The sequence below is a fragment of the Vipera ursinii genome, assembly GCF_947247035.1.
Source record: "Vipera ursinii genome assembly, chromosome: 8".
In the NCBI taxonomy this organism is placed as follows: domain Eukaryota; kingdom Metazoa; phylum Chordata; class Lepidosauria; order Squamata; family Viperidae; genus Vipera; species Vipera ursinii.
Window position 1 is genome coordinate 1,969,777 of NC_139519.1, and position 11,176 is coordinate 1,980,952.

Consider the following 11,176-nt stretch of genomic DNA (forward strand, 5'->3'; position numbering starts at 1 on the left):
CCCAGAATTCCTGAGTCAGCTGACTCAGGAATTCTGGGAGTTGAAGTCCATGAGTCATAAAAGAGCCGAGGTTGCCTACCCCAACACTAGGAGATCTCTTTGCTGGTTTAGTTCATCAATATTGGTTAGTTCTGCTGAGGAATCATCTACATTAGAGTCATTCAAAAAACCTGTGTATTTTGCAGACAGCAGCTGGTAACTTTGATATGCTGCAGATAGACGACCTATAGAGCCTCTTAATTCAACAGGATTATGCTTAAGGCTCAGCAAAACTGACATGCTGTATGCAGTTCTGTTCCATAGTTCTGACAGATTACTGGAAAATTCATCTCTAGTTGCCTCATAATTTTCTCTGAGTTTCTGGGTTGGTTTTATTGTACGCTTGGGTTTTACAGCAGGATCTTTGCACAAATCAGGGTTGTCTGGTTGAACCAGCTCTTCTGAATCAATGGGACACTCCGCCATGGCTAGGATAGATACAGAAAACTTCCTAGGTATTTTTAACTAATTTGGTGAACTTTGCTCTTTGAACACCAGGGGATGCCTTCTGCATTGTTAGAGACTTCAAGGAAGTTCACCCTTTAGCCACTAGGGGGCACTCTACACATGCCTGGGGACAAGCCTTATATTTGCTGTGCTGCTTGCGTAAGTGGGTACTTCAGCAAAGTTCACCCTTTGACCACTAGAGGTCGCTGTTTGGAAGCAAGCCTTTTAATTTGCTCCTTGTTCTTTTGTTTAGAGCTAGTAGGACTGGCTAGGATTGCTTTGCTTTAGGCGTTCAGTTGCAGGTAACTTAACTGTAGGCTTGCTGAATAATCTCCCTTCTGGAGATTCAAAACATATATTTTAGGATTGTTAGCTAAATCACTTGTTTTTTCCATATAAAGTGCTTTCATGGCTTGTCATAAATGTGAATCAATACCTTTCTCTGTCTATACAGCTCCACATGCAGTTTAAATTTGCAGACAGTATAAACGTTTCAGTTTGGCCACCAGAGGTCACTGCCTGCTTTGACATAAATCCAAGCTTGCTGTTTACTTTTTGCATTCCAAGGGTAGGGGCCTCTTTCACTCAGCAGTGTACCAGGGTCTTAGTTACCAATGTAACTAATTGTTTTATGGCCCTTTTATTGCTGCTCTCAGCAGTCTGTTAAACAAAGGGAGTTTAGCAAACTGACAAACTTTTTTTCTTTTTTGGGTAAAATTCAGCTCTAAACACAAATTGGGTTTGCAACACAGGATATTTGTGATTTTCCCAGTCCAATTTGGGGAAAAAGCAGTTTCCCTTTGGAGAAAACAGACAGGGAAATTTTTGGTCCTGCATTTGATTTCACAAAGGCTTGAAAACAATCTCTCTTTGCAATTAGGAACATTTGTAAACATTCAAAGTAGATCTGAGTAGAAATTCATTTTCATTTCAAAGTCTGTCCAAATTACTTTAAGATGCTGGCTAGAAATTGAATGGCAAATGATGCCTTTGACTAAGCTTGCTTGCAGATAACATGCACATATATGGATTGCCTTTTAACTAAGCTTGCTTGCAGATAACATGCACACATATGGATTGCCTTTTAACTAAGCTTGCTTGCAGATAACATGCACATATATGGATTGCAGACAGAAGGAATTTAACTGTCTTTTGACTATTCTGGATCAGCTCTTTTCCAGATAGCAGAACTCATGAAATACCTTGATCATCCAGAAATACCTTTATTTGCATGCAGATGAGATTACAGCAGACAAGGTGTAGACAGATGATGTATGGACGGTAATTCAAGGTCAAAAGACAGTTACGACTCACAGTGTCTGCATGTGAAATGGAGGAGCACGTGTATCTGCCGGTTGTGGAGGAGATCAGGCACAGAGCCAAGCAGCAGCAGGAAGTCTAGCTCAGCAAGCAGGGAAATACATCACAAAGGGGGAGGGATTGGCTGACCAAATTAGCATAATGTATAATTTCCCAAAACAGCCAAGTGGCGGCAGCACACAAGACATTGTTATAAACTGAGATAAAGAAAAAAATTTGGTCATTAAAATTTAGCAGTTTAAATACTAATAGCTAATTTGAATATTGATTTGTGTATAAAGGTCATGCAAGGGTGAACAATGTAGATAAGCTAAAACTTATTGTTAAAAGTAATAAATACGTCTATATGGAATGTTAAAAACGAAAATTAGTTTAAGCAAGAGATAGCAGATACAAAGAGGAAGAGAGAGGAAGTATTAAATACTGAAATAAAAAGAAATTTTGATTATTAAAAAAACCTGAAAACTAGCAAAAAGGATATCATATTATATCCTTAACTTTTTGATATAGAGGGTCAGAAGTTAAGTAGATGGGATGTGTATTTTGAATATTAGACTTTGTGAGGGATAATGATAGATTAATTGGGAGTATAATAAAATTTTTGGGAATGATAAATATCAAACACTAAATCTAAATGTTAGTGGAAATTAAAACTGAAAAATTTATTAGGTCATTGTCTAAAAGATTGTATGTTAAAAAAACTAGAATATAAGTTAAAAACTTTGGATATATGTAAGAAAGCTTTCTTCTATGTGATTGATAAGATAAAATTTGTCTTTTAATTTACAAATAGACAGTATATATGAAGGGAAAAAAGAAAATGTTTATGGTAGCAATCTGAAATCTGTAGTAATGATATCTGTATGTAATTGAATCACTACTACTCAGTCACCACGTTGCTTTTCAAATATGTGAATGTAATATTAGAAAATCAATAAAGTTTGTATAAAAAAACAAAACAAAACTGGGGAATCTGTAGCAGACCAGAAAGAAATGCTACAACCAAGACACCATGATTCCTAAATCTTTTCTGATCATAACCCAGTTCTTTTGGTGCTTAGAAAAGAGATTAAATGAATCTATTGTAAAAGGAGACAATTGTAAAAGACTGTAAAAAGAAATTAAATGAATATTTTTAGGCAAAGGGACGTTAGTTTATGTATTTACAATTGAAAGATTTCAATTAGACAAAAAGCTATGGGTTTGACTTTGTTAAAAATGAATCGGAAATCCTACTGTAGTGGTGATGAACACATTATTGCTAAGGTTTATAAAATGTATTTGAATTTGGAAAGTGAATATGTAAAAACAATTCAGTGGGCATGAAACTTTGGATAAAATGTAAAGAACGAAAGAATATGTGGACAAATGTTTTAAAATTTACACTAAATTACAATTTAAAAGATTTTTTATGATGATAAATTGTTGGTATATATTATTGGAAGATGGCAATAGTTGTTCCCATATATAAAAAAGGGAATAAAAAGGACCCTAGTAATTATAGACCCATTAGTCTTATTGACCTTGTAGCAAAAATATATGCTAGGTTCCTTTTGAATAGATTGAAATCTGGGTAGAGGAAAAACATATCCTCACAGAAGAACAAGCAGGTTTTAGATCAAACTGATTTACTATCGATAACTGCTTTATCCTGAACCATCTAATTGCCAAATATGCCTATAAGAGGAGTCCCATTTGCTGCCTTTATAGAACTTACAGCAGCATTTGATACTGTAAATAGAGAAGTACTATGGAGTAAATTGACATCTCTTAAAATAGAACCTAGATTACTAGCTTTGATTAAAGCCCTTTACACTAGTACCTGTTTGAAGGTGTGGTATGGGGTTAATGGAGCCCTGACTAACAGGAATAACACAAAGGGGAAAGACCTGCCAGGGTTAATGAAGGATCCCATGGTACATATGCCGATGATCCTAAATACATACTGTAATAGCTTGCTCTAAGCCGATGATATGATCCAATTATCGTATTCACAAGTAAGATTCTGTAGGCTATTAAGGTTTAACTCCTATTGCCAAGACAATTCCCTAACCATCAGTAAATCTAAATAAAAAATCATGGTGTTTGGAAAACATCATGAGAGACATAGATGGCAATTAGATGGTGAACCAATTAACACCTTTGTATATTTAGCCGTAACGTTTTCCAAGACTGGATCTTGGGCTTGCCATCATCAACGGAACACACTTAGAGCAGTATTCCAGCTGAGCTATTCAAAATCTTGAAAGACGATGCAGTAAAAGTGCTACACTCAATTTGCCAGCAAATTTGGAAAACTCAACAGTGGCCACAGGATTGGAAAAGATCAGTTTACATTCCAATTTCAAAGAAAGGCAGTGCCAAAGAATGTTCAAACTATCGCACCATTGCACTCATTTCACATGCTAGTAAAGTTATGCTTAAAATCCTACAAGCTAGAGTCCAGCAGTATGTGGATCGAGAACTACCAGAAGTACAGGCAGGATTTTGAAGAGGCAGAGGTACTAGAGTTCAAATTGCCAACATACGCTGGATCATGGAGAAAGCTAGGGAGTTCCAGAAAAAACATCTACTTCTGCTTCATTGACTATGCTAAAGCCTTTCATTGTGTGGATCACAACAAACTGTGGCAAGTTCTTAAAAACATAGGAGTACCAGACCATCTTATTTGTCTCTTGAGAAACCTATATGCGGGTCAAGAAGTAACAGTGAGAACTGGACACGGAACCACTGATTGGTTCAAAATTGGGAAAGGAGTCCGGCAAGGCTGTATACTGTCGCCCTGCCTATTTAACTTATATGCAGAGCACATCATGAGAAAGGCAGGGCTAGATGAATCAAAAGTTGGAATTAAGATTGCCGGGAGAAATATAAACAACCTAAGATATGCAGATGATACCACACTAATGGCAGAAAGTGAAGAACTAAAGAGCCTCTTGTTGCGGGTGAAGAAGGAGAGTGCAAAAGTTGGGTTGAAACTTAACATTAAGAAAACCAAGATCATGGCATCTGGCCCTCTCAATTCCTGGCAAATAGATGGGGAAGAAATGGAGGTAGTGACAGCTTTTATTTTCCTGGGCTCCAAGATCACTGCAAATGGGGACTGTAGCCAAGAAATTAAAAAAGCCTTGCTCCTGGGGAGGAAAGCAATTGCAAATCTAGACAGCACACTAAAAAGCAGAGACATCACCCTGTCAACAAAAGTGCGTATACAAGGCTATGGTCTTCAGGGCATTATGGAACGGACACTCAAGGGCATTCCGGGGGTTTGCCCCTATTTTGATGATGTGCTCATCGCCAGTCAATCCACTGAGGTGCTTGCAAGGAGGCTCAGAGCCGTCCTTCAAAGGCTGCACAAAGCAGGCCTCAAGTTTAAAAAGAATAAGTGCAGTATTGGAGTCCCTTCAACTGAGTTCTTGGGTTTCCATATAGATGCTGACAGCATCCATCCTGCTGAGTCTAAAGTAAAAGCCATTCAGATGGCACCCAGCCCCAAAACGAAGGGAGAGCTTCAGGCATTCCTAGGCCTCCTAAATTTTTATCACACATTGCTTCCTAACGAGGCCTCAGTGGCAGAGCTGTTACACCAGCTCTTGGACAAAAATGCTGCATGGAAGTGGACTAGTGTTCACGAAAAAAGTTTTCAGGAACTGAAGGCTCTTCTGTCGGTCAGTTCCACGATCACTCATTTCAAGGAATCAATGCCAGTATGCCTAGTGTGTGAAGCATCTCCATATGGGGTGGGGGCAGTCCTAAGTCACTTAGAGATGGAACTCAAGTTCCAATTGCTTTTTATTCGAGGACACTGTCCGCCGAGCGTAATTACGCTCAAATCGACAAAGAGGCACTGGCTATAGTAGCTGGAGTAAAAAAATTCCACGACTACTTATACGGCAGGGACTTCATGGTCTTCACAGACCATAAACCGCTATTGGGGTTATTCACTACAGACAGACAGACACCCCACATCTTATCTCCTAGGATGCTAAGATGGTCCATTTTTTTATCGGTTTACAGCTTTAAGCTAATTCACAAACCTGGCAAGGATATGAGCCATGCAGATGGCCTGAGCAGGCTTCCACTGCCGCAAATTGAACCAGATCCGGCCCCAGCAGCCCGTGTTTTGTCCATTCAGGACTTGCCGGAGTTTCCCCTCCACGCGGGGGACATAGCTGCTGAAACGGCAGCAGATAACAATCTAAGCAGAGTGCTATCTTGGGTACACACGGGGTGGCTAGATAAAAGCCCAGGTCCTGAGTTTCAGAGCTATTTCACAAGGAGACCTGAGTTCTCAGTTCATAAGGGTTGTATTCTTTGGGGGAACAGGGTCATAGTTTCCAATTCATTAAGGGACAGTGTTTTGGAATCGCTTCATGCGGCAGAATTTCAGGCATTCCTGAGGGCAAGCCTCATTAGGCATGCGACATCAGCTCCATTTCACCCATCTACTAATGGTCAAGCCGAATGTATGGTATGCACCACAAAAGAGTCTTTGAGGCATGTAGTGACTGGGGACTGGCACCACAGATTGGCCGACTTTTTGGTCTGCCAACATTCCATGCCATGCACGGCAACAGGGAAAAGCCCAGCAGAGCTGCGCTGGGGGAGGCGCCTAATCATGAAACTGGACAGGTTGCACCCAGACCGGGTGGCAGCTGAGGCCTCTCGCCCAAAACCCCTGAGGGGGCTGCATGTGAGCGACGGGGTGTGGGCCAGGAACTATGGGCATGGGAACTTGTGGGTGCCAGGGAAAATCACCAAAACGTTGGGTCCTCTCTCAAACGAAGTGGGCCTAGAGGGCGGGGAGTCATCTGTCGCCATATCGATCAGCTTAGAAAGAGTTTCCCAGAATGGTCACAAAGCGAGGATTTCATCCCAGGTCCCATTTATGGACCGCAAACCGGCAGCCAGGCCGATCAATCCATAGGCTCTGAGGTGCCAAGCAGTCAGAGCAACGGGGAGGTGGCCGTAGGAGAGGAAAGCCCAGGAGTGCAACATGGGGGCCCTGATGGAGAAAGCCAACCAGAACACTACAGCCGCTGTGCTAACTCTGCGGAGCAATTGGACTCTGGGCTGGGCCGTCCTGGAAGGGCCAGCCAGAGAATTCCGAGTCAACCAGACTCACTTGAACTTACGGACACTGGTCTACCCAGCCAGGCCAGGAAGTGCCTGGGTCTCCCAGGCGTTCCACAAGGGTTCGCAAGCCTCCTGCATATTTACAAGATTTTGTTCTGAAATAACTGAGCTATGATGTTGTGTGTATCATTGTGCTGCTAGTTAGGAGACCCTCTGTATTAGCCAGTATGGAAAAATGTGTATATTGCACATTACTGTTGTACCTCTGTAAACTCGTATTGCTGTAATCATTCTCGTTGTTATAATGTTTGTACATTCTAGGGGGGAGGGGTGTAATGTATTGGGCTTTGTCTTGTTAAGGGAACATCACGTGGGTTAATTGCTGGTAGGTTGTTTAAGCACGGAAGCTGGCTAACAGCTGCCAGCTCCTCAGACAACCCATCTCCAGTGCCGCCATTGGCTGCCTCTAGGGCAGCAATATGTTACTTTAAACCTATTGGCCGCTGCCTAGAGGCCAGGGTATAAATTGCTGCATTCGCAGCTGTGCTGCCACCACGTGGCTGCTTTTGGAAATTATAATATGCTAATTGGGTCTTCCAGTACCTTCCCCCTTTGTGATGTATTTCCTGTCCTGCTCATGATGTACTAGGATCCACCCCTTCTGGGTTGGACTTCCTCCTTTTCCTTGTTCCTTTGTGTTCCATCCTCCATTGTAACATCTGAACACAAGCCATGTGGACAGTAATCCCCTTACTGTCTTTTGACCTTAAAGTACCATCCAGACTTCACCTGACCACACCTTCTCTGCTGTAATCTTCTACATGCAAAATAAAGGTATTTCAGATGAACCAGGTGCTTTATGAGTTCACTGTCTGGAAAGGGCCGTTAATTGTGACTACATTTGCTTAAACAGACCATTGCAAGTGTCTTAATAAGGAATTAAATCACTAGCACAATGAGCTTCGATCCAGAACAGCAGCCCTGTTCCTCAGTTCAGTTCCTACAAGCAATAAACAATGATCTTTGCTGAACTCACTCGTCTCTAGTCATTGAAGCCACGAACCCAGTATTTAGCACTTCCTTCCTTTAGAATGGTCAGAATCATCTCGCTGGTTTCAATATCTCCAAATATGCAATTAATTCTAAAGGAATTACAAATGCTTGGAGACTTGGCTAAATTTGAAAAGTTTACAATACACAATTCAGACAATTTGCTAGCTTTTCTCAGCTTACAGTTGAAGTACAATCCTGAAACCTAACAAGTCAAAGACTATGATTCAATTGACAATGTAAGAAAAATATTAAATGTACAGTGAATGTTAGACACATGGACAAAACTTGTTCAAGATGTTTTAGTGATGATCTATCACTCCAGTATTCATTGTTAATGGAGATAACACGTTCTTTGGCTCTAGTGAGGATATTTATTGGAAATTAAGTACATTCACTTCTCTACAAGACTGGCAACTTAATTGATTTGATTCAGTATCAAAACTAAGGCTGAATTTGAAAAATAAAGATGAGAAAGAGTTCAATTTAACATAGAAACCATTCCTGAGTTATTCCAGGTTGTGGTTTTGCTCTGTATCTAAGATTTGGGTTTTTTCTAACATCAGGTTTCAAAATTTTTCAGTTTCGTTTCTTGCTAAACAGAGGTTTTTAGTCTAGGCAAAAATTATTACAATCTTTCCTATTTATAATTTAATCTTTACTATTATTTTTGCTTATTATTGCACATTATCTTGATTTTAATAATCTGAAGTTTCAAATTGAGCCATTTTATTATGTAAAACCCACCCAATGTAATTTTGAAATTTTCATTTAATTTCATAATTCTTCTACATATCCTCCCTATCTACTTCTGCTTCTCTTGCTGTTCTGTTTTTATTTTCCTTGATGATGCTGTTAAATACTTAAAGAAAAGCAGGCTTTCATGATCACAGCCTCTGGTGAACCTATTGCAGTACAGGGACTATCTCTGGTTCAGAAAGCCTCTCCTTCAACCTCCTTATGCAACTCATTCACACTCACACATGGTGCGTGGGGCCAAGCACAGCCAAAAAAGGAAGACACGACTGGACGGTCACGGCTGCCCAAGTCAGCTGAAAGAAAAGGTCTCCACTGAATCATCTTTCATGTTTCCATCAACCCTGTTTCTTCAAACTGAAGTGAGGAGTTTCGGTCCATTTTTACAGCTTTCAAATGATTGTCCTTTCAGTTTCATGAGCAGATCAATTAAAGCAGTGTTCAGATTAAAATATGTTAACAACCAGTTTTCTGTGTGGATGCCACTTCTGGAAGTCCATTCTGGGCCTGGGCAACAAAAAATTAGCTAACGAACTGGCTGAATCCCACCACTGAATTGGCACGGTTTCCATAGCAGCCTCAATTTCTGACCTAATTTGCTTAAACATAGTTACCCAGGACTTCTAGGTCTGCAAGAAAACAAGGTTCTCCCACCCACCCCCTTACAGCAAGGGGTCCCCATCTTCTTCTGGGGTGGGAGCACCCTTACGGTTTGGGTTAAGGTAAGATGAAAGGCAAGACTCTTTGTAAATACAGTTTGTTGTTTACTTACTACTCCTGACCATTAAATTCTATAACAAAGATGGCCAAAGCAATACAAAGCAACCTAACTTTAACCATTAAAAAAATCATCAAACAAATACATCTTCTGATACCCAATATTTCCTTTGTAGAATTCTCAACTAATAGTTAACTTCTGTTTTAATATAGCAGTAACTCAATAATAACAACTCAAGAAGCTTGGGAAAATATGATCATAAAAGCCCAGTCCAGCACTTAAAAAGAAAAACAAGAAATCCTAGAAGAAACCAGTATGATTGCACAAATATCTCTCTGATAAACTGAAAGATAAAAAGGGCAAGTATAAAAAATGGAAAGAGGCGGAATACCAGCATATAGCCTGCAAAGATGATCAGGAAAACTAAGGCTCAGAATGAGCTAAGACTAGCAACAAATTTCAAAAATATTTGTTAAAAAGTTTCTTTCAACATTAAAAAATAAGAAAAAAGTCAAGGAAACGATCAATCTGCTAATGGAAGATGGCAAGAAGGTGACGGACAGGGAGAAATGTGTTGAAATTTCAAATGTGTTGAAATTAGCTCTCTTAAAGTCTATTTTGATTTTGTTCTATTCGTTGTCTTCATTATATTGAATTCCAATATGACACGGTCACTCTCCCACAAAGTTTCTGTAACTTCAACTCCTTTTATCACTTCTCTGCTAGTAAGAATTAGGGCCAGTATATCTGACCCTCTAGTTCCCTCCTTTAACTTTTGGATCACAAAGCTGTCAACTAGGCTCACCTTGATCTCCCTCTAGCTGCAAAGTTTGTCTTACAGTTGATATCAGGGTAGTTTTATTTATTTTATAACAGAATAATGGAGTTGGATAGAACCTTGAGGTTTTCTAGTCCAACCCCCTGCACAAGTAGGAAACCCCGTGCCATTCTGGACAATTGACTGCCTAGTCTCCTCTTAAAGGCCTCCAGCCACGGAGCATCCACAGCTTCTGGAGAAAAACTGTTCCACCAGTTAATTGCTCCCACTGTCAGGAAGTTCCTCCTTAGTTCCAGGCTGCTTCTCTCCTTGATTAGGTCCCGTTGCTTCTTGTCCAGCCTTCTGGTGCTTTGGCTGAATCCCTCTTCGTGGCAGCCCCTCAAATATTGGGAGACGTCTAGCACGTTCCCCGGTCTTTCTCTTCGTCGGACTACGCAGCCCGCGGAGCGGAACGTTCGGAGGGCACGAGGGCGCTTCGCGGGGCTAACCCGGGGGAGTTGGGGTGCCCGCGCCTGGGAGGTTGGCCACCCAAGGCGGCCAAGAGAGCGGGGGGACACGCGGCCGATGCCGCCGCTCTCCCGGCCGTTCGGTCCCCGCGTGGACCGCAGAGAACACCAGAAGGGCGGCGGCTCTGGCGGGCGCGAAAGGAAAGCGGCAATCCGCGCCCGCTTTGCGGCAGGCGCGACCTCCCGGCCGCTCGCGCGCTCCCGCCTCCGCCCCCCGCCGCCCCCCCTCCCCGAAACGCGGCCGCCGCGCAGACCTCGCCGGCTGCGGGGGAAGCTTCTCTGCAGGCCGGCGGCTGCCCACCGGTCCCCTCAGCCGCCGCCGCGCCGCTGCAGGTGGGGCGCGGCGGGCGTGCTGCGGGGGGCGGCGCCTGGTCGGGGGCGGCGCGGGGAGGGCCGAGGCGCGCGTCCACTGGGGCCCTGAACCGCCCCCGCCCTCCCAGCCAGGGGCCGCCCGTTTCGGAGCCCGCGGCCAATGACAGGCGGCGG